We start from the raw sequence: 23392 nt of genomic DNA, 5'->3' as shown, positions 1-23392 counted from the left end.
ATGGGGGCGCCTGGGTGGCTCAGTCATTAAGCGTCTGCCTTCGGCTCAGGTCATGATCCCAGGGTCCTGGGATCGAGCCCCGCCTCGGGCTCCCTGCTCAGCGGGAAGCCTGCTTCTCCCTCTCCCACTCCCCCTGCTTGTGTTCCCTCTCTCGCTGTGTCTCTCTCTGTCAAATAAATAAATAAATAAAATCTTAAAAAAAAAGGAACTATGAACCCAAAAGGCAAAGAGCTCAGGCAAGTGCGAGGGTTGGCACTTCTGTCTCCCATCTGCATTAGGATTTGTCCAAATTCTGGATTTCCATACCTTAATCATACCTAAGTGCTTTGGCTCACCTAACTTTGGCAGATGAAACAATTCACTTTAAGCAGGGGAACAGGTTTGCATCCACAAGGAATTTTAGAGGGTTCTGAGTGTACTTTGACCTGCATGTTCAATTATTCTCATTCAGTGTCCTCCTTATGCAACTGCCAGATTATTGTGTTTCAAATTTTAAAGTTGTTTTTCTCTGTGTTTTCAGGAGTTTGAGAAATCCAAACGGTAAATAATAAATCTCAACAAAATCTTCCTTTATTGTCTTTTTCTCAGCACCTAAAACAACATCTCATATACAGTGGGCCCTCAATAAATGGTTTTTTTCTATAAACTTTGAAGAAAAACAAGCACTTAAAGAAAAAAAAAAAAGCCCAAGGAAACAAAACATTTCCCTCCACACTCATTTCAGCTATATTTCTTTTTTTTTTTAAGATTTTATTTATTTATTTGAGAGAGAGAGAGCACATGAGAGGTGGGAGGGTCAGAGGAAGAAGCAGACTCCCGGCTGAGCAGGGAGCCCGATGCGGGACTCGATCCTGAGACTCCAGGATCATGACCTGAGCCAAAGGCAGTTGCTTAACCAACTGAGCCACCCAGGCGCCCCTCAGCTATATTTCTTAGACCATATTTATGAACTTACTAAGGAGAAAGTTTCTTCATCCTAAGATTTAAATCTATTTGCCACTATTCTGTCACTTTATGCATTAGCCACATTGCTAAACAGATCAATGAATTTCATGGAGATACTTTCAATTCTCCTGTTTTTTAAACATACATTATTTACCCAATATCACGAGGAAACATGACAAGATCAGACAATCAGTGACTAAGTCTATAGGCTTCCCAAACTTAATTTGAAATCCCAGTGATATAATGACCAGAGAATAAGGAAGTGGGTGCTGCTGTTGACCTTGGCAAGTCAACTTGGTGTCTCCACACCTCATTCTCCTTACATATAAAATGAAGAGGATTGGTCACATAATCTCTCAGATCCCTTCAAGTCCTAATATTTTCTGGCTTGACATTGAACACCTCTTTGCTGTTGTTAGATTAAAAATAAGAATCGGTGTCAGGGCACCTGGGTGGCTCAGTTGGTTAAGCGACTGCCTTCAGTTCAGGTCATGATCCTGGAGTCCCAGGATCGAGTGCCACATCAGCTTCCTGCTCAGCGGGGAGTCTGCTTCTCCCTCTGACACCCCCTCCCCCTGTGCTCTCTCTCTCTCTCTCTCATTCTCTCTCTCTCAAATAAATTAATAAAATATTTTTTAAAAATAAAATAAAAATAAGAATTGGTGCTGAATATCTAGAAGATAGACCCTGGTTATATGATCAATGCTTGCCTAGCTCTATGTAATCCAGGAAAATTAAAGGAGAAATCCAAGTCACAACAAGCAGTGACCATCACTGAAGCAGTTTACTACCTGCATGCCAACTGGACCCCAAAGTCACAGAACAAAAACAATTTTCACATCCTTGATGTGGTATGCTGAATAATGCCTCTCCCCAAAGATGTCTACATTCTACTCCCTGGAAGCTGTGAATACGTTACTTTACGTGGCAGAAGGGATTTTGCAGATGTGCTTCAAGATTTTGAGGTTAGAAGCTTTTCCCGGATTTATCTAGGTAGGTGCAATGTAATCACAAGCGTCTTTTTAAGACAGGGAAGCAGGAAGATCAGAGAGGGATCTGAAGATGCTACATGCTGGCTTTGAAGATAGAGAAAAGGGGTCACAAGCCAAGGAAAGTGAACAACCTCTAGAAACTGAAAAAGGCAAGAAAACAGATTCTCCCCTAGAGTTTCCAGAAGGAACGAAGGCCTGCAGACATATTTTAGACCTCTAACACCCATAATTGTAAGATAAATTTAAGAATAATTAGATATAACTGACATATCACATATTAATTTCAGGTGTGGAACATAATTATTTGATATTTGTATGCATTACAAAATGGTCACCACCATAAGTTTAGTTAACATCCATTACTACACGTAGTTACAAAACATTTGCTTTTTTTTATTTTTTTTTTATTTTTTTTTATTTTTTTTTAAAGATTTTATTTATTTATTTGACAGAGAGAGCGAGAGAGCACAAGCAGGGGGAACAGTAGAGGGAGAGGGAGAAGCAGGCTCCCCGCCAAGCAGGGAGCCCGATGCGGGGCTCAATCCCAGGACCCTGAGATCATGACCTGAGCTGAAGGCAGACGCTTAACGACTGAGCCACCCAGGCGCCCCACATTTGCTTTTTTTTTAAAGATTTTATTTATTTGAGAGAGAGAGCAAGCACCAGCGGGGGGAGAAGGGGTAGAGGGAGAGGGAGCAGGGAGCTGGATGGGGGGCGGGCACTACACGTAGGCTCCGCACGGGGCTTGATCCCAGGACCCCGGGGTCACGACCTGAGCTGAAGGCAGACGCTTAACCGACTGAGGCACCCAGGCACCCCACAGTTGCTTTCTTTTAACACGATTTGTTATAGCAGTCATCGGAAACAAATACACTTGATTATGCAAGGTATGGTGGGCGTTTCCCCTCCCTTCAAGGTCAACACACCCAACACTTGGTTTACATGAATCTGATTTCAAGAGAGACATTTCAGTGTCCTATTATCTTCCTTTCATTCTAACAATTTCTCAGCCATGATTTCCCTTGAAACACACAGATGGCCTATAGACATGCAATCACATCTTTTCAGTCTGCACCGCCCACTCAAGCGCCTATCCATTCAAGATTTCTTCAGCTAACAAGTTCATTCTTGCCTACCCCTCTTACCAGTTTATAAGATCACAACGAAGGGTCAGTGGATCTGAGGACCTTCCTTGATCCTCTGAATACCAGGTTAGTTTCCTCGTTAATAACATTTCCCCCCCACCCCCACGACTATAATAGAAACTTCAGTGGTTAATGCCCCTTAATCCATTTAAAAGAAAAGTCTTTGCAGTCAATAAACTGGGGGCATATGGACGATATGTCAGGGAAGAGACAAATGATTCCATTAGCAGAGGAGGGATGGGACGTTTTTCGTGCTGATACTCAGTTACAGGGTTTTTGGAAGCTCCAGAGAGAACATCCGGTAAATGAGACGGCCACCATTGCTATCTCCCCCATGTACCGAAGAGGAATCTGAGCCTCCATAGCTCATCGGTGGCAGATGGGGAACCTGTGGTGGGACATACCATGGATCTTCACTCCATCACAAATGCCAGTCTCTGGGAGAACTGCAGGGGGAGGCAAGAAGCCGAGTCGGCATGATGGTGTAACTGACTCCTTGGCAAGCTTCATGTCTCTAAGACATGAGACTCGGGGGTCTATGAAAGAAGCACAAGAGCAAAGAAATCAAAGGAACAGGATGGTTGACGACTGACCTCTGAGTTTCATAAGCAACTCTGAGTCTGACTAAAGACTTTGGACAGAAAGAAAAATTTAGATAATGATGGAGAAGTCTGGAGTCCTGAATGTTGCAAGCTATGTAAACAGGCAGAAAGAAAACACCTTCTCTTGTTTTAATTTTCTGCAGTAAAGGACTTTGCGTGCTAATACTTTTCTGGCTAAAACAGCAGGCTGAGATATATACCACTGGAGACATGGGAGACACCCACATCCTCGGGGAGATCTAGGGCTATTGCAGCACTGACTGACTGTCCAGAAGAGTATACATTCTCTGTCCCAGGCACTGACCCATGTTTCTGCAAGTCCTACCAGTGAAAGCACTAGAGGTGGTTGTACCTGCTGGTGGACACGTATCTCCCATCTTGTGTATCTCATGGATCTTTGCAGATCACCGCTAGGGAGTAATGCTAGTAAGTATTTGGCTGAACCTCAAATCCTAACACTCCCAATTAACAGGACAGATATAGGAAGGTAGGTCCATAATCTATCCTTCCCATAACTTTGGGGCGGGCGTATATTTTCTACCTTCTCATGCCCACATACAGTGAATAAAGTTAATAGATCCTGCCACCAGAAAGTATTGTATAGAATGGCACTTCCAGGCAGAGCCGTAACGAGCAATGTTGGTGCCAGGGCAAGCACAAAATATGCCCTCAAATTAACTTTGTAATTCATGTCTTGGCTCATATATGGGTGTTATTGATAATACTTACCGTCTGGTAGCTTCCTATTTTAACTATTACTCTTGTTAACTAGGTGTTAATTGTAGTGATACTGTGTGCATGTCCTGTTGAATCAGTTGCACAATCATTTTAAAAGTTGGCACACTGTAAATTTCAGAGCCCTGGGGCATGGTGGCCAGGTAGAGTTACAGCTCTGATTATGGAGAGGGAAGACAGAAAGAAGTAGCAGTCAATGACAGTAGAAATGTGAAACACAGAGGACTCGTTAACTTGATATTTATCGAGCAATTCTTACGTGTCAGGTACAATGGCAGTGATGAAGATACAATAGCGAATAATTTAGATGTTCATGCAGTTACTTCCAGTGGGAGGGAAGAAATCACAAAAACTGGCATTTGTAACATAATACAGTAGGTCTGCAATATTAATAATTGCAGGATGATATGTGGAGTTCAAAAGGGAGGTACCTACCCCAATGATGGTCACAAAAGACTCTCAAGGGAAGTATGACTAAGCCAAAATCTGAAAGAGAGGAACTCAACCAGAAGAGCTGGGAGGTTGGAGGTTTCTGCTGCTTGAGATCCAGGGTCCTGACTAACACAGAACCTCCCCTGAAAAGCTTAAGGGCAGTGGATGAACAGTTTTTCGTTTTAGGAGTCATAGTGGCTTCAGTTTAGAAAATAACTGGAACTAGAGGCTAGGAGAGCATTTAGGTTTTTGCAGCAAGCCAGGTGAGAGATGATGGCGGGCCTATAATAGGAGAGTGGCAGTGGGTATCTAAGAATAAAAAATATTTCTTGGGCATCTGGGTGGCTCAGTCATTAAGCATCTGCCTTCAGCTCAGGTCATGATCCTAGGGTCCTGGTATCGAGCTTCGTATCGGGCTCCCTGCTCGGCGGGAAGCCTGCTTCTCCCTCTCCCACTCCCCCTGCTTGTGTTCCCTCTCTGGCTGCATCTCTCTGTCAAATAAATAAATAAAATCTTAAAAAAATATATTTCTTGCACTTACTAAGTGCAGGAACTCTTCCAGGTTCCAGAGATACAGCAGTGAACAAGTTCCTGTTCTTGGAGATCTTACCTTATAGTGGATCTTACGTTGTAGTGGAACAGGCAATAAATAACCTAATATCTAATAACCTAATGTCAAGCAAATACCGTGGGAATAAAGTTAGAGGGGTTAAGGTGATGGGTGTGTGCTCTATTTTAGGCATCTCCAAGCAGAGATCTGAAAGGGATAGAGGGTAAGTCATCTACAACATTGGAAGGTGAGCATTTACAGGCAGCCAGGACCTCAATGTTCTCCTCTGGATATATTAAGCTTGAGATAATGATTAGACACCGTGATGGAGACTGCTAATATGCAGTCAGATATGTAAGTCTGAAGCTCAAGGGAGAGGTCTTGCTGCAGAGAGAGAGGAATTTGGGATTCATCAGCAAAAAAAAAAAATGCTATTAAATATCTTTGACCTGAATGAGACCACCTAAGGATGAGTATAGGACTGAGCCCTGGGGCCCTGCAAAATTTAGAGGTAGAAGAGAAGAGAAAGAATGTTTTAGTTTCTGCATTGGAGAACTCCACTTAGTAGAGGCTGGAAGAGATGTTAAAAGAGCCCTTCCATGGAATCTGAGGTGGTTTGTAGAAAAAGATAATGGGAAGTAAAGCCAAGAAAGAGTCCAGCTTTTTGAATTTCAGTTGAATTTATCTATGAAAAATGGCACTAGGCATTGGAGCATACGGGATTGAAGGTCAAGAGGGAAATATGGGCTGGAGATAGATTCGTGCATCCAGCATCTAGGTCAAAATATAAGGTAAGTATGGGGCGCCTGGGTGGCTCAGTTGGTTAAGCGACTGCCTTGGGCTCAGGTCATGATCCTGGCGTCCTGGGATCGAGCCCCGCATCGGGCTCCCTGCTCCGCGGGAGGCCTGCTTCTCCCTCTCCCTCTGCCTGCCGCTCTCCTTGCTTGTGCTCTCTCTCTGTCAAATAAATAAATAAAATCTTAAAAAAATAAATAAATAAATAAGGTAAGTATAAGCATGAGAAAAGAGAAGAGATCAGGGCAGACCTTTTAGAAAGACATTCATTGAATGTGGTTCAGCAGGAAATGAGAAAGAGATTTGTAAAGGCTCAAGGGTAAGTTCTGGTTATTGCAGAAAAGGAACATCTATTAGGACTTAGCAAATGAAAAGTGGCTAAGCGTCAACCCTGAGGCTAAGTTGAATAAGGTCTATGTCCTGAGAAGAGCAGAGGCTCTGAAGCTAAAAAAAAAAGAAAGAAAACCACCAAGGCTGTAAGTTTAGTTCTACTATTTACTAACTACATGACTCTGAAACAGTTACCCAACTTTCTGAGCTTCCACTTCCTTATTTATAAAATAAGGTCAATAGCATCTACTGCACTGGATCTTGCAGAGTGTCTGATACATAACAGATGCTCGCTACCTTCTCCTCTTCTTTCTTTCTCTCTGCCCTGAAAGTTTGCATCAAGAAAGCAGAGCAGGATAAGTAGCAATGCTAAAAACGGTAATGTCTGGGGCAGGGTGCAGCTTCGGTGGTCAGAAGAGGCCACACGGAGAAGGTGGAACTTACGTGGACCTTTGGTGAGGGTGAGGCTCAGACCCGGGGTTCTCAAACTTTCAGAGCCATTGGATCACTCAGGGCAGCTTGTTACAATGCAAGTTCTCGAGACCTGCCCTCAGGTAGTCTAGGCTGGGCATGGGGCCAGGTGATACTATCTTTTTGTTTTTCCTTTTTCTTCTTTTTTTTTAATTTAAATTTTAGGTAGTTAACATACAGTGCAATATTGGTTTTCAGGAGTACAGTTCAGTGATTCATCACTTACAAACAACACCCAGTGCTCATCACAAGTGCCCTCTTTAATGCCCATCACCCATCTAGCCCATCCCCCACCCACCTCTCTCCATCTACCCTTAGTTTGTTCTCTATTGTTAAGAGTCTCTTATGATGGGGTGCCTGGGTGGCTCAGTCGGTTAAGCTTCTGACTCTGGGTTTCAGCTCAGGTCCTGATCTCAGGGTCGTAAGATTGAGCCCCACATCAGGCTCCGCCTTAGCACTAAAGCTGCTTAAGACTCTCTTTCCCTCTCCCTCTGCTCCTCCCCACTTCTCTAAAATAAATAAATAAAATCTTTAAATATATATATCTTTTTAAAAAGTCTCTTATGGTCTGTTTCCCCCTTCCCATACGTTCATCTGTTTCCTTTCTTAAGTTCCACATATGAGTAAGATCATATGGTATTTGTCTTTCTCTGATTGACTTATTTCACTTAGCATAATATATTCTAGCTCCATCTACATCACTGCAAATGGCAAGATTTCATCCTTTTTGATGGCAGAGTAATATTCCATTCCTGATATTCGTACAAGTACCCACTTCCGATGGTTCCCAATCGGGTGTGGGGATGGAGGAAAGCAATCCATGAACTTGGATGGGAAAAAAGTTGTACCTTTATTCCTTTCTTTTCACTCATCTGTAACTGAAATTTAGCATTTCCTTCTATAACTAATAAAACCAGCATGTCATGATAGTATTAGAAGTACCTGTGACTGGGCGCCTGGGTGGCTCAGACGGTTAAGCGTCTGCCTTCGGCTCAGGTCATGATCCCAGAGTCCTGGGATCGAGTCCCGCATCGGGCTCCCTGCTCCTTGGGAGCCTGCTTCTCCCTCTGCTTCTCTCTCTCTCTCTCTCTCTCTGTCTCTCATGAATAAATAAATAAAATCTTAAAAAAAAAAAAGAAGTACCTGTGACTTTGTTATCAAAAAAATAAATATTTTTATATCATATTTTTGCTATACAGACAAAAATTTTTGTTGTGCAGATTATCTCCAGATATCATTTATGCTCATCAACACTTTAAAATTACAGTAGTCATGGGGCGCCTGGGTGGCTCAGTCATTAAGCGTCTGCCTTCGGCTCAGGTCATGATCCCAGGATCCTGGGATTGAGCCCCGCATCGGGCTCCCTGCTCCACGGGAGGCTGCTTCTCCCTCTCCCACTCCCCCATCTTGTGTTCCCTCTCTTGCTGTCTCCCTCTCTGTCAAATAAATAAAATCTTTTTAAAAAATAAATAAAAAATAAAATAAAATAAAATTACAGTAGTCATTATATCCAGCACTAGATCTTATCTAATACACTGATAAAGAAGCACATGTATTGGGCGCCTGGGTGGCTCAGTTGGTTGAGCAACTGCCTTCGGCTCAGGTCATGATCCTGGAGTCCCGGGATCGAGTCCCGCATCGGGCTCCCTGCTCGGCAGGGAGTCTGCTTCTCCCTCTGACCCTCCTCCTTCTCATGTTCTCTGTCTCTCATTCTCTCTGTCTCAAATAAATAAATAAAATCTTTAAAAAAAAAAAAAAAAAAAGAAGCACATGTATTATCATTTGGGTTTTTAATACTTCAATATTCCTTTGTAGTCCTATATATTCTATTGTAAGCATTTGGAAAGAGTATTCTGGAAAAGGTCTATTAGTATTATCTGTTGCTATGTAACAAATCACTGAAAAACTTCATAGCTTAAAACAGTGGTCATTTTGGGGCACCTGGGTGGCATAGTCAGTTACACTTGATCTTAGCCAAAAGGCCGAGAAGCGATGGCATAGTCAGTTAAGTGTCGAAATCTTGATTTTGGCTCAGGTCATGATCTCAGGGTCCTGAGATCGAGCCGCTTGTCAGGCTCTGCGCTCAGTGCAGAGTCTGCTTGGAGTTTCTCTCTCTCCCTCTGCCCCTCCTCCAACTTGCACACACATGCACTCTCTCTCTCTCTCTCAAATAAATAATAAATCTTTAAAAAAAAAAAAAAACAATGGTCATTTTATTATTATCTCTCATGGTTCTGGGGCTGACAGCTCCACTAAGCAATTCTTGCTTGGGGTTTCTCATGGAAACACAGATAGTAGCTGGGACTGGAACAATCCATTTACAAGTTTAGCACCTAGGCTGGGAAGACCTAAACAACTGGGGGCTAGGACACGTGGGGCTCATCCATAATCTGTTTTTTTTTTTTACTTCTTTAAATTTTATTTTATTTCTTTATTTTCATCATGATAAGTGTACTCTTTAATCCCTCCAGAATCTCCATCTTTAAGTCATATTTCCACCTGGTCTAACATGGCAGGTTCAGGGTAGCCTGACTTTTTATATGCGGCTCAGAGTCCCAAGAGAGAAAGCTAGACAGAAGCTGTACCACCCGTTAATACTTATTTTCGAAGTCACGTGGCACTTCACCTTACTCTATTAACTGAGGCAGTCACAAAGACCCACCCAGGTTCTTGGAGAAAGTACATAGACTCCTTCATTTGGTGGAGAAGAACTAAACTTCTGGAACAAAATAAGACCCAAGATATGGTTAAGACCACTTTCATAAAATATAGTCTACCACAGGATACACAAATTTTACCAGCCTGTCGAATGGTCAGACTCTTGGTTTCTACTCAAGTCATGATCTCAGGGTTGTGAGATCGAGTCCCAGGTCAGGCTCCGGGCTCGGTGCAGTCTGCTTGAGATTCTTTCCCCTCCTTCTCCCCATTTCCCCCTGCACCTCCCCCCACCTCTCTCTCAAATTAAAAAAAATAAAATAAAAGGTTAAGAATCCCCTTCTAGGGGCACCTGGGAGGCTCAGTCAGTTAAGCGACTGACTCTTGATCTCAGCTCAGGTCTTGATCTCAGGGTCATGAGTTCAACCCCACACTAGTCATGGAGCCTACTTAAATAAAAATAAATAAATAAATTTTTAAAAAGAATCCTCTTCTAAAACCTCATCATAACTGAAGTTCACTCACATTACATAACACACCCTAAGATACTAATCGCTTCTTCTGGATCTTGTCTGCTGATCACATCTAGTGATTCTCTGCCTCATTTCTTCATTTTCTGTGTTGATCTTGTTTCTTTGAAACTATCCCTTCCAATGACCCCCACCTCCAAAGTACAACACAAGCAAAATGAGCCTGCTTGAAAGTCACCAGAGAATCCTATTCTCTCTATTTCTGAGTTATATTTGCCTAAGCAAATGAACCTCCCTGATGAGCATGCTGTTAACGAACCCTTCAGCCTTTGGCTCTCAAACCTGGGGAGAGCCTCACCTGTAGCCCAGCCTCCCAGCACCTTTAGCTTCCTTGCTGTGCTGTCCTGAGCGCCTCTGCCATCTGGTGGCCAACAGTGGTATAACTGCACTCTGTGATCCAGCCTAAAGGCTTCCTGCAATGCTCTTCCCAGATCCATCAAGCCAGGATGCCCTATATTTTCTCTCTTTAGTTTCCAGTGTCCTGCACCAAGTTATGCAGAGACAACAGTCTTGAGTGATCAAAACATATGTGCTCTTTGTGGCTAGTTAATGAGCCAAAACCTGGAACAGTGCCTGTAGGAGTGACCTGAAGTCCAACAGAGGAGGCCTAGTAAAAAACTTAGGAGGAAAAAGAAGGTAGGAAAGGTAATTTGGGGGATATAATGAATTCAACTGGCCCAGTGGATTAGGTAGCTCTGAAGTTCAAAAGACAAGTGAGAATCCTGTATGCATTGCTGAGGACCACAGGTGGATTCCAGCCTAGCTGCACAACTGACCAGCTGTGGGCAAGTTACTTAACTTCTCTGATCCTTGGTGTCCTCATCAACAATGTGGTGATTATAATATTTACCCTGTAGAGTTATTCTGGAAAGTAAATAAAATACCTTATGAAAAACACCTAGCCTAGTGACTAGCAGGCACAAAGTGACCAGTCACTGCTTTAATTAATGTTACTATAGAGATAGATCAAAATGTCAGAATCTCTTTTGTTAAGACGAGGCAAACTCTCAGCGCACCCATGTGCTTATGGTAAGAAAGTGATGCTAGAAATTTGGGGCGGGGGTTAGATATGCAGGAAAACCTGAGGCAGAAGTTGGGACTGGGATTTTTATTTATGGAGAAGCCATTTACAGTCTTCTTTTCATAAAGGCTCTCCCATGAAAAATGATAATGGGTCACTGTCCCACCTCATGTCCACTAAAGGAAGAACCGAAGGGAATGAGGCCAAATGGTTTGTTAGTAATTATGCTTAAACCAGAAATACCTCAAAGAATGTTTTGGATCCTTTTTTTCTACTCTCAAAATAATTGTATTTCGCCTTAAACAGAATAAAGTCCCAGATATAGACTGGCGCGATATGGTCTGAAGCATCACCTACAAGGTGGAAGAGGCCTAACGTGATCAACCTGCCACCAAGCAGCTGGCTGCTCTCCGTCGGGTTTCATGCCCTACTGAGGGTGCAGTGTCATTCCCGATGCTAACATGCTGGAAATTCAGCATTGGCAGTAGCCAGTAGGTCAGCCTGGGTGAGAGGCAGCTCATTCTTCGGGAAAATGCAGAGCCTCCATTCCTACCAGTGTAGCCACTCCATGTTCAAGCAATGGGTGGCCAGGGAAGAGAGAGTGGCTGATATTCACCGAGTAAGTCATCCTGTCCCCCTGGTTATGGAGCATCTCCCTGGAGCAGATGCCCTGTGCCCAATCCTATGGGTCCACCTTCATGTCTCCAACCTTCCGATATTGCTAGTTTTCATGTCCTTGACTAACTAACCAAGCCATGTGCCCCTGCCCAGAAACCTATATGTATCCATATCTCTGGACACTTCTCCCATACAAAGCAAACAACCAAAGCGTACCAGTTGTTTCTCTTTCCATTGGAAGGGTTCCCCTCACTCTGTCCTTGAAGGTCGATATTGAATGACTATAATATGGCAACTGGCCATTTTCTTCTTTCTCTAATATACTGATCCAACCCACCCACGAACCAGACACAGGAATTTTCCTCTTCTACCATTGGGTCATCTGGAAGCTGCCGTGAGAACACGTGCATGAATTGAGGAAAAGGCCCTGGTGCCACAAAGGGGATAACCCTCTAGACCTGCCTGGGCCTGATCTTTATGAACCATTTTCCAGCACACAATGGATTGTGGCAGCTCCTTATGACTCAGTGGTCGTGATGATGTCGAGCCCATGGTGAGCGACCCTATTGTCGTCATCACTTGGTATGACATGGTCAGGTGCTCAGTCTCTACAATGTCATGGTAGCCGTCATGGAACCACTTTTCCTATGGTGAGTCATTGTCTGCTACAGGAGGCATGGTTATGTCTAGAACCCTACCAGTCTGTGCTGTGATTCTCCTATTGGAGCTTGCCAGAGACTAAACAGTGTCCCTTCCATAAAGATACTTCTAGCACCAGTGGATCATTTAGCACAAGCTTTGCGGCAGATTGCAGTATAACCCTAACCTACAGTAAAGTCCTTTCTTGCTCTTTCTTTACTCAGAAAGGGGCTGTGTCCATGGGGCACCTGGGTGGCTCAGTCAGTTAAGTGGCTGCCTTCGGCTCAGGTCATGATCCCAGGGTTCCGGGATTGAGTCCCACATCAGGCTCTCTGCTCAGCGGGGAGCCTGCTTCTCCCTCTTCCTCTGCCCCTCCTCCAGCTTGTGCTCTCTCTCTCTTTCTCTCTCTCCCAAATAAATAAATAAAATCTTTAAAAAAAAATTAAAAAAAAAAACTGGCTGTGTCCAAAATCCAAAGAGGCCAACAGGCACTGAGCCTCCCTCTTAGTGGTTAAAGGTACAAGGTGCTATAATTTGGTTTTCTACTTAAAGAAGATGTCTCAGCATACCCCAGACAATTGGACCTCTAATAACTTTACCAATATGGCAGCCCCCTGAATCTTTTTCATTTTATCTTTCATCCTTTAGAGCACATAACTTTGACTAAAGCATCCACAGTGTTTGCTACTTTCTGTTCACCAGGTCAAAGTAACATTATATCAGTGATATAATGGACCAACGTGTCATGTTATGCTATAAAATATCAAGATGGTCAAGGTCCATGGAGATTATTTTGTGTCAGCAATCAGGAGGGTTAATATAACCTGAATCCAAGTCTGTGAATGTGCATCACTGTTGGTTCCATGTTGTGAACACCTTGGATAACCTTTACTGACAGAATTGGAAAAAAAAAAATGCATTCCCCAAGACCAATAGCCATATACGAAGTGGCAGATCTGTAACAAAAAAAGATGCCACATATATCAAAGCAGCTATAACTGGGGCTACCTTCGTTTAAGTTTATATAGCCCACCTTTATTGCAACAATCCATCTGGTTTTTGCAAGGGTTATGGCAATTGAATGGACTAGGAATATAATGGGGAGTCCTTAACATTTTGAGCTCAGACTCTGTACTATACGAACAGGACTCGGATAGAAACCTCCCCAGGGTATACTTCTATTTGGGAAAGAACTGAAAGAATGTGTACTGTAAATACTTGCTGGAGGTTGCAGAAGCCTACCTTACCCACCCTCCCCTTCAAATGATGGGCTTTGGGTGTGAGAACTACTGAAACATGAAAACTGGGAGAGAAATCATTGATAGCAGAAACTAACATCTCTTTTGCTCATTAAGTCTTTCTTTCTGGTTATACAAATCAAGCATTCCCCAGTGGGTGACCCATTTGTCTCACTGCTGAGAACATCATAGTCTATTAACCATCACTGCAGATCCCTTCCCATCAAGATGCTCTGCCTGACACTCTCATTGCTGTCCATTGTGACAGTCATGTCTCCCTTGCATCTGATGCTTCGAAGCAGCCACTGGTGTCTGTTAGTCTGAAATCTCACTGCTCTCACTGACACTAGGAGGATCACTTTTACAATCGCTTCTACTATTGTTAGTCCCAGCCTATAAAGGCAACCACCACTGAGGTTTCAATGATTCTGGTGCCCTTCCCTAGTGCATTCCTCATCACTGTGATAAAAGGAGTACCTTCTGAGGCCTCTTTGAGAAACTAGTCAGCAGGTAGCTTCTCTGATCTTATGTAAAAAAATCTATTCTAGCATGCCCACTCTCTGAGCATAGTGACCCCTTCCTCTACATGCTTCCATATCATGATTAAGCTTCAAGGAGCCACCCAACAGCATATTGGAACCAGCTTCATGTTTCTTTGCCAGGACATTTAATCCCGAGTCATGGACGAGTGTTCCAGAATCATTTCACTGTTGCTAACAGTTTTATATTCTGCTCCTCTACCTCCTCACCCGACCCAATACTCTCAAATCCATTCCTGCACATTCTCCCTTGGTTCTGCACAGTACATACTAGCCATGCCCTGCAGTTATTTTGGTGAATATCTATTTCTACCATAGCAGTTATTAAACCTCCCCTCTTGGGATATGCTGAGATTTGACCCCAGTTATTGGTCTGGAGGCAATGAGCTAGAGGGTGGGGATGAGAGTGTCAAATCTTGAGAACAAACATCATCTTTCTTTTTTTTAAGATTTTATTTATCTATTTGAGAGAGAGAGTCAGAGAGAGAGAGAGAGAGAGCACAAGAGGGAGAAGCGGGAGAGGGAGAAGCAGACTCCCTGCTGAGCAGGGATTCCCGATGCGGGACTCGATCCTGGGACTCCAGGATCATGACCTGAGCCGAAGGCAGTCGCTTAACCGACTGAGCCACCCAGGCACCCCAACAAACATCATCTTTCAACACAGCCTACCTTAGGTAAGGGCTTTGCATGGGCTCCTTGCAAGGGAGGCTGTTCTCTCTCCCCTAGCAAGGACTGTTGCTTCTGCCAGTGAGGTGGGCTCAGAGGAATACAGGGAGGGACCCAAGGTTCTCAGACACATCCTTGCAAATTTCTTTATCCTGAAGCCCTGACTTTAGCACAGGAGACTGGTGGAAGCTGTGCATTCTGGTGTTCTTTGCAGCCCTGCCACCTTATTATTAAATTGAAGGCCTGATTGTTAGCACAGGCTGCCCTAAAGAGAGACAAAACTCTCTTCATATGCTGCCAAGCAAGCCTTCTGGCTTTTACAGCTTCCCTTGAGGTAACAGTTGGCTGACCTTCATCTCTTCTTCTTTTCCTTCAAAGATTCTAAGGCAGACATCCAGCCAACTCCATCATCTTTAGAATTACCATTGCCCCATATCATTCAAGTGCCGGGCCTCTGACCAACTCAGCACTTCCCCTTTCGCTTACACCTTATCCCAGCCCATACACCGAGAGCCTGAGTGATTGCGATGCCATAGCATGCAATGGATTAACGTCACCCCACTTACCACTGGCCATGTTATCAGTGGGTAAGACATGATAGGAAGCCCATTGTGATGGTCTGTTTTCTCGGGCCAGTTCTGGTACCAAATGTCTTAGTTTAGATTTTCCCTAAAGCAGAACTGGAGACTAGGACTTGAACTTGAGTGCAGGTTATTTGTGAGGTGATTCTGGGAAACAGGAATGGGGGAAAGTGAATCAGGGGTGGAAGAAAAGCCAATGTTAAGTGTGCACTGTCAAGGTCACTCCTATCTTGTCTCCTGGTACCTCCTGAAAAGCAGAATTGTCCACCTGAAGGATGGAAGGCTGGAACATTTATTCCCTGGCTCCCATCCCACATTGGTTGAGGACTGCTTCTGAATCCATTAACACCCCTCACTTTCAGGCTACACTTGGCAGGGTTACCCTTGAATATCAGTCAAAGTAATAATCTATAGAAATAATATAACCTCATGAATTCTGAGACCTGTGGACACAAATCTTTTCTTTAACCCATAAGACCTTCATAACCATAGGTTGATAGATAATGTTCATACAGTTTTTGGTGTTTATTATAATTGACTTGTAGCAACACTACCTGTTTACTACATGGATTTAGTGTAATAGACCATCTTAAAGCTCTGTTTCATTTCTTTTCATAAGATTGGAAAGCTCTAGAAAAATAAGCAGTAGAAACCTTTAAAGAATTTTTAATTAGATTAAATATAGATGTCAATTTAACTAACATTTCAATAGGTCTGTTATGCCTGAAACTTATTGTCTAAAATGTTAATTATCTTGGAACTGAACTTTAGATTTCAAAAGGTTGTTCCTGTACAAATTTCATGGTTATTAAATGCTAGAGTAGAACTCCAACATGAACAGAGAATAGACATTATAAATGATCCCTTCAACGTCAAACACATACAAACACATACTCATACACAATTATACTTTGTAATATATTTGGAAGAATCTGTTAGGAAATAATAAATACTTAAGACTAATGAGGAATATGAAAAAATATTCAGAGCAATAAGAGCAGAAGAATTTGAATATATGCATGACTGTGGAATTCTCTCGAGCAAAAACCAAAGTCACCACATGCCTGTCTCTTGGGAGATATGAAAGGTAATGAGTATTGAACGAGTCAGATCATTGAGGAAACATGAAAAAAATAAGACTGACTAGCAGGTCTGTTGCACTGGATACAGAATGAGGTTCCCTTGAGAGTCATTTTATGCACCTGCCTTGTTCCCTGCTGGTTGTGTCTCTATCTAGCTCTTCCTTGTGGGAGAAGCTGTGGCTTTAGGCTTTAAAGCCACATTCTTGGTTATCACTTCTGGAAGAGTCCTGCCCCATAAGTCCTATAACCCTCCTCTCAGCAAGATTCCAGAGCTACTTTTTTTCATTCCGAGCATCTCAGCAGATTAATAACAAGAACACCTGAAATGCGGTTCAGTTTTGAGCACTGCACTTCGGATTGGAAAAGCCCTGCTATTTGGTCCAGTTTAAGAGAGTGGTCCTCCTTGGAGATCCTAAGAGGCAGCAGAATGTAAAGCAAAGAGCATAGATTTAAGCAACAGGCACACCTGGATTTGAGTCCCAGCTCACTGAACAACATTGGGGAGATTACATGTGGTCTCTGAACTTCATTAACTATGAAAGGAGGAAGCTAAGAATGGTCATCTTTCAGGACTGGGTCATAAATAATTTGTGCAGAGCTCCTATATGTATTGTCCACTCAATAAATAGCAGCGTGTTATGGTTGCAAAGTGTGGGCTCTTGAGTTCTTGCCACTTACTCGCTGTGTGATCTTGGGCAAATTACTAACCTCTGCATGCCTCAGTTCCCCATCTGTGACACTGGGATAATGACAATCACTTCCTCACTGGCTCACTGTGAAGAGAAAAAGCATTACTGCTCTTAGTACATTGACCTCTTTTGATTCCTCAAACATGCCAGGCTTATTAGTATCTCAGGAACTTTGTCCCTGCCTCTTCCCCTGCCTGTAACTGGGGTGTGGGGGGGCGGGGCACTCATAGTCGGGGTTTGGCTCCCGCTCTTACAGGACCTGTGCCCTGAAAGCTCAATCCAAGGTCAATTCCACTTAGTGGACTGTGGGTGCTGGTCCCCCCACCAGTTTTCTTAGCCTCGGGGCCTTTTCCCTTCCTTCCTTTACCTGAAGCAGGCTCTTCCCAAATCTTCCCATGGCTTCTCCTGGTTATCCACGGCCTGCTCAAATGTTATCTCCTCTAAGTGGGTCTCCTACTGGAAAGTCACTTCCCTGAGAGCAGGGATCTTGTCTGTCTTATTCACCCACTATATCCTCTCGCTCCTAGAATAATACCCGCCCCATATTAGGTGCTCAATAAATGTAAGTTTGCTCATCGAATGGCACAGGAGTTTAGGCTTTTTGCTTGTCTGTTTAGATTCACAATTCTACATTACCAGGGTCTCTAATACCTATGTATTTTGTCAGTGATCTATTTATTTATTTATTTTTAAAGATTTTATTTATTTATTCGACAGAGAGAGACACAGCGAGAGAGGGAACACAAGCATGGGGAGTGGGAGAAGGAGAAGCAGGCTTCCCACGGAGCATGGAGCTCGATGTGGGGCTCCATCCCAGGACCCTGGGATCATGATCTGAGCCGAAGGCAGACGCTGAACGACTGAGCCACCCAGGCACCCCTGTCAGTGATCTATTTAGCTTCAAGTTTAAAGCACTGACTTTGGAATCTAGACCAGATCATGATTTTAATCTTGGCTCCATGACTGTGGGCAAATTATTTAACCCCTCTAAAGCCTCCATTATTTTATAGATACCAACACTTTCCTCATAGGCTAGTTTAAGAATTAAATAATATGTGTAAAAGGCTTAATACAAGGCTTAGCACATGATAAGAATTCAATCAATATAAGCCATTAATATTACAGATTAATGTTATTTTTATTATTGGTGCTATTTTCATCACATATGCACTTTGCCCTAAGAACAGTGTAACTTAGGAAACTTGCCAGCTGATGGCCCTACCTGATCAAGTGCATATTCTCTACTCTACAGTTGGCTCCCACATGTTTATCGAACAGCCACAATGAGTGTATCTTAAGAGACAGGTGGGATTTGGAGAGGCTACAGATGGACACGGGAGGGGATTTCACATTGAAAGGGACTGCATGGGGGCACTGACAAGTAGGAAGTTCGAGGAACAGCAACTAGTTCTACTGACCAGACTCCGAATTACATTCACCCATTTATTCATTTGGAAACCATTTTCCAATCACCTGTTGTTAAGCCGGGGCTGTGCCAAATGCTGGGGATAAAAAGGATCAGAGGGCCTTCCTGCCCTCAAGGAGCTCAGTCTAGAGAGGGGACTCCGTTGCAAACTGATGCCTAGTGAGAGGCTGCGGTAGCAAGAGCGAGCTGAGCGCAGAAGAAAGGAAACGAGAACTTTTCAGGTGGGGGAGAAGAGAGGGCAAAGCTGTGAGTGGCATGGGGCCCGGTGCAGAGGCGTGGCAAACAACGCCAGGAGGGCTGTTTAAGGAGAAGCATTGAAGCTTTTTGGTAAGGGAGTGATATGAACACCAGAACTGGAAAAAGGAAATAGAAGAGTAAATACTCATTTTAAAATTCACCCTTATTAGGGGCGCCTGGGTGGCTCAGTCGTTAAGCGTCTGCCTTCGGCTCAGGTCATGATCCCGGGGTCCTGGGATGGAGTCCTGCATCAGGTTCCTGGCTCTGCGGGAAGCCTGCTTCTCCCTCTCCCACTCCCCCTGCTTGTGTTCCCTCTCTCGCTGTGTCTCTCTCTGTCAAATTAAAAAAAATAAAATAAAAAAATAAAAAATAAATAAAATTCACCCATATTCACCCATCTTGAGAGCCTGGACTATTATGAAGAGAACAGTAATATCCCTTAATTAAATCAATCCAGAGCCTCCTCACCTGACTGTGGTAGAAGTCTCGTTGTGTGGGAAGAGATAGATGGGCTTGGAAACCCTGACTTTCTCCGTCTTCCCCCCGCCCCCGCCCGTGAACAGGGCGAGGATGGGACTTTAGGTAGGAAAAGCATAGGGGCCCCAACTAAGGCTCTGAGGGTGTTTCAGGTACGCAGACGCTGAGATAGAACAAAGACAGAGATCAGGAAAACTTAGACCACCCTACCTCAATTACTAGGGTTAAAATGTTTTTCTAGTAATTACCTGTAACCACAGAAAATAAAAGTAACCACAAAAAGAAATCAGGCCCCAAAGGAAAAGTTCACTATAAAGATGAACCAGACCTAGCAATACATATCTATAGATCACAGATGTCACAGAAACAAAAACTCTCACACAATGTATAAGCGTCACGTCGAGTTCTAGGCCACTGACCTGACTACTGGCAAGTGTCCTGGTAAAGTCTTAATAAAAGGCCAGAAAGGGAAAGCCCCTCAATGGCAACCTGGTCAGGACCCGTCTCACTCCTGAGAGCTTTTTCTGTATCCTTGCTTAATAACACTCTACCGCTTTGCTCACTCTCCTTTGTCTGCGAGATTTATTCTTCGCCTCGGTGAGACAAGAACATCGCTCTCCCGCTTCACTTGGATAGAGCTCCTTCTTCATGGCGGCTGTGACCACAGGGCCTCCAGAGGGCGCTGTTCTCCTTCAGTTCTCAAGAGGAGCAGTGGTGTTCAACAGTGAGCCAGCCTCAGAATGCCCTGGAAGGATGGACACGTCCCTGGGCTCCACCCTGACTTCCAGATCCAGTATGTCTGGGTGGGATCTAAGAATGTGCATTACTAATGAGTTCCCAGGTAGAGGCTAATGCTGCTGGTCCAGAGACCAACTTTGAGAACCACTGCTCATAAGCATCTAAGACCCTTCTTTGTATCTTCAGAAGTACAGATAAAAAGAGGCCAGAACATCGCAAGGAGACCTTACTTAAAGGCTCAGGAGGAATACAAACAGTGAAACAACAACCAAAAAAAAAAAAAAATACAGAGCAAAACCCAACCATATAATATGGCTTATACTGTGTGGATTTGAGTTTTGAGAGCCCTCTGTGTTCTGGTTTTCTGATTGAGAGATGGCCTCTCTTTCCCAGCTTTCTTTAGGGCAGATGAACATCCGCTATAAAGAGAGCAAGAAGTTTTACCCCATGGCCTTAGCAGGAATAAGACCAATGAGAACACAGAGCACAACACAAGAACCACATAATCTGAACAAGTGAAATACATATAAAATATGAAATCTTTTATTTCCTTAACAATGTCTTATTTATTTTATAGCTTCTTCCAATTTCTAGAACAAAGCTTTGTCCCTGGTGTGTTCCTAACAAATGTCTGAAGTGAATGGAATTATGGCTTACAGCATATCTTCATGCACAGAAACAATCTACTTTGTCGATGTTACTCATTTGTTCTTACCCAGCTATATTTAGCCAAAGAACCTTGAATCATGTATTATTTTTATCATTTATTGCCACAGCTTTCCACATGGCACACAGGCTCAATAAATACAGGTCTGTTCTTCTTTATCTCTGTACTATGTCTTCCCAGGATCATTATCTTAGAAACCTGTGCTTAATTACTCGTCTACATATCTATTTGTGTCATGGCTTGTCATGACTATAGGTTGTTTTTGAAGAAAAATATGCATAACTTTTTTTTCTGACAGCTAACCAATCACTAGCTCTTCTTTGATGTCCTCTATGATCCTCTTGGGAACTAAAATTAAACTTCCCCACTTACGTTTTCCTTCTTGAGAGAAAGAACAAAAAGGAGATATAAAGAGTGTGAGAACCAGAGCAAATGAGTGAGAGGAAGATGGAGAGACCAAGAGGGAGAGACACAGACAGAGAGACAGAGAGAGACAGAGATGCAAATAACTCTTCCAAAAGGATGAATTGCTCCTCCCACCAAGCTATGCACACACTCCCCAAAACACCTCAACCTGGAAGTATAAGCCTCAACAGGCTGAGTCACCACACTAGCCCTAAATAAACTACTTGACCCGGTTCTGAAGGGGATTACTTTTTGCCTTAGTCACTTACAGATTATTTCTTTGTGCTTGCAGTGGTGACCTGTCTTATCCACCCAAGGTGATTAATGGACTAAAGTCACTTTTGTGACATCAACTTCACACAACCACGTTTGTTTTTAAAAGACCAATCGGAGGCTGAATAAATTAGAATATGGCCTCAGGATTCTCATCCAGATTCCAACAAATGGAAACTAGACCAGGTTAAGAAACAAAAACAAACAAACAAAAAATCATAATAAATTAAAATGGGGCAGCTGTTGGCCAACCTCAGCCAAAAAGTAACCTTTTCTGAAAGAATAACATCTTGGAGAGCAAGTGTCATGCTTGCAGGTCTTTGTGGCTTGGAGGAATGATTGAAGAACATTTAGACTGATGACTCATGAGTGAAGACCATTGGTTTATCATATTTGATCCCCATTAATGGCACAGTGAGGAGAATGGATTTCATTTTACACACAAGGGAGCTGAGGTTCAGATTCACTGATGATCTCACAGTAAAAATCAGGAATTAGAACCCAGTCCTCCTAACTCATAGTCTTGTGCTCTAATAAGTATGTATAGGCAAAGTGTTGGCCCTCAAAACTTAAGACAAAGAAATATCTGCTTGTAGTCCATACTATTAAAAATCTCCCACAAGGGGGGGTGTGCCTGGCTGGCTCAGTTAATAGAGCACGTGACTCTTGATCTCAGGGTTATGAGTTCAAGCCCCATGCTAGGTATAGAGATGACAGATGACTTAGAAATAAAATCTTTTTAAAAAAATCTCCCACAAGGTTATGCCTAAATTTACATTCACCCATAGAAAACATAGTCATATTATAATAAACTCAAGGTTGCTTGAAAGACAATAATAAAATGTGAAGTTGAAAGGATGACAATCAAGAATTAGGTGCTTAGTTCAAAACAATACCAAAGAAAATCTTTTTTATCCTTTAATTTCCTCTCAAACTCTCTTCATAGAATAGGCTATTTGTTATGAATCAAGGGTAGATAGACATTTGTTGAAAGCTTCAAGTAGGAAAAATAGAAGCCCAAAACAAAGATACAGAAAAGGAATCCAGAGAAAACAGGTATAATGTACAAAGCAGAATATTATACTTTTTAGATATTATTATTATTTTCAGCAAGACAAGAGAATATATTTCATCCATGAAAAACTAAACAGGGTGCTATTGAAAAGGAATCAAAAATTTTAAAAGTTCTTGAAAAATCAGAGTTCTTAAAAATTGAGTAGAAGGGCTGGACTACAAAATTAAGTAAATCTCCCGGAGTATAGACCCATAAAAGATAAAGAGACAGAATAAGGGAGAAAAGACAATAGACTGAGAGAAAAAAATCAAAGATACCTATCAAGTAACTCATAGCCGTTCCAGAAAAAGTGAACAGATAAAACAAAAGGAATAAAATTATCAAAGAATTGATATCCCCCCCAAAAAAAATCCAGAACAGAAGCACATAGTTTTCAGGTTGAAAGGGCTCACCTGATTTAAATAAATGAAAAAGACCCCCAGCATATCGTAATAAAATTTTGGAGGAACAACGTAAATTAAGGACTCTAACCACTTTCAGAGAGGAAAAACGAACAAAGGATGGGGAATCAAAAGGACATTGAATTCTCGACAGCAATACTGAAAGGTGGTAGGACGATTACTTAAAATGTTCGAGGAACCATGCCTGGCAAGTTCTATATCAAGTTACAAGTCACATGCGAAGGTAAAATAAAGACATTTATAGACATGCAAGGGCTCCAAATATTTACCTCACATGCCCCTTATTTAAGATGCCACTGTAAAGTGTGTTCCACAAAATAAAGGAGTTATAACAAAAATAATCACAACAGAGAGAGCAGCATGGGACACACAAAAGAGGGACCCTACAGAAGGAAGTCACAGAATGAGTGTCAGCCTGGAGACCAGCACTCTGTAATA

The 23392-nt window shown here is 42.8% G+C and overlaps 1 protein-coding gene across 1 annotated transcript in view; it reads right to left on the bottom strand.

Moving 5' to 3' along the window:
• C14H9orf85 (chromosome 14 C9orf85 homolog) overlaps positions 1–23392 on the bottom strand; it is a 109069-nt gene that overhangs the window by 9541 nt on the left and 76136 nt on the right. Inside the window, exon 3 of the transcript XR_014139936.1 lies at positions 17275–17339. The gene's annotated coding sequence lies outside the window, so the exon portion shown is untranslated. The remainder of the gene's footprint in view (positions 1–17274; positions 17340–23392) is intronic.

The sequence above is a fragment of the Leptonychotes weddellii genome, chromosome 14 (genome assembly GCF_054177405.1).
Source record: "Leptonychotes weddellii isolate Sample4059 chromosome 14, ASM5417740v2, whole genome shotgun sequence".
Classification (NCBI taxonomy): domain Eukaryota; kingdom Metazoa; phylum Chordata; class Mammalia; order Carnivora; family Phocidae; genus Leptonychotes; species Leptonychotes weddellii.
Note: the sequence above shows the minus strand (reverse complement) of the source record. Positions and strands in the feature narration are given on the sequence as shown.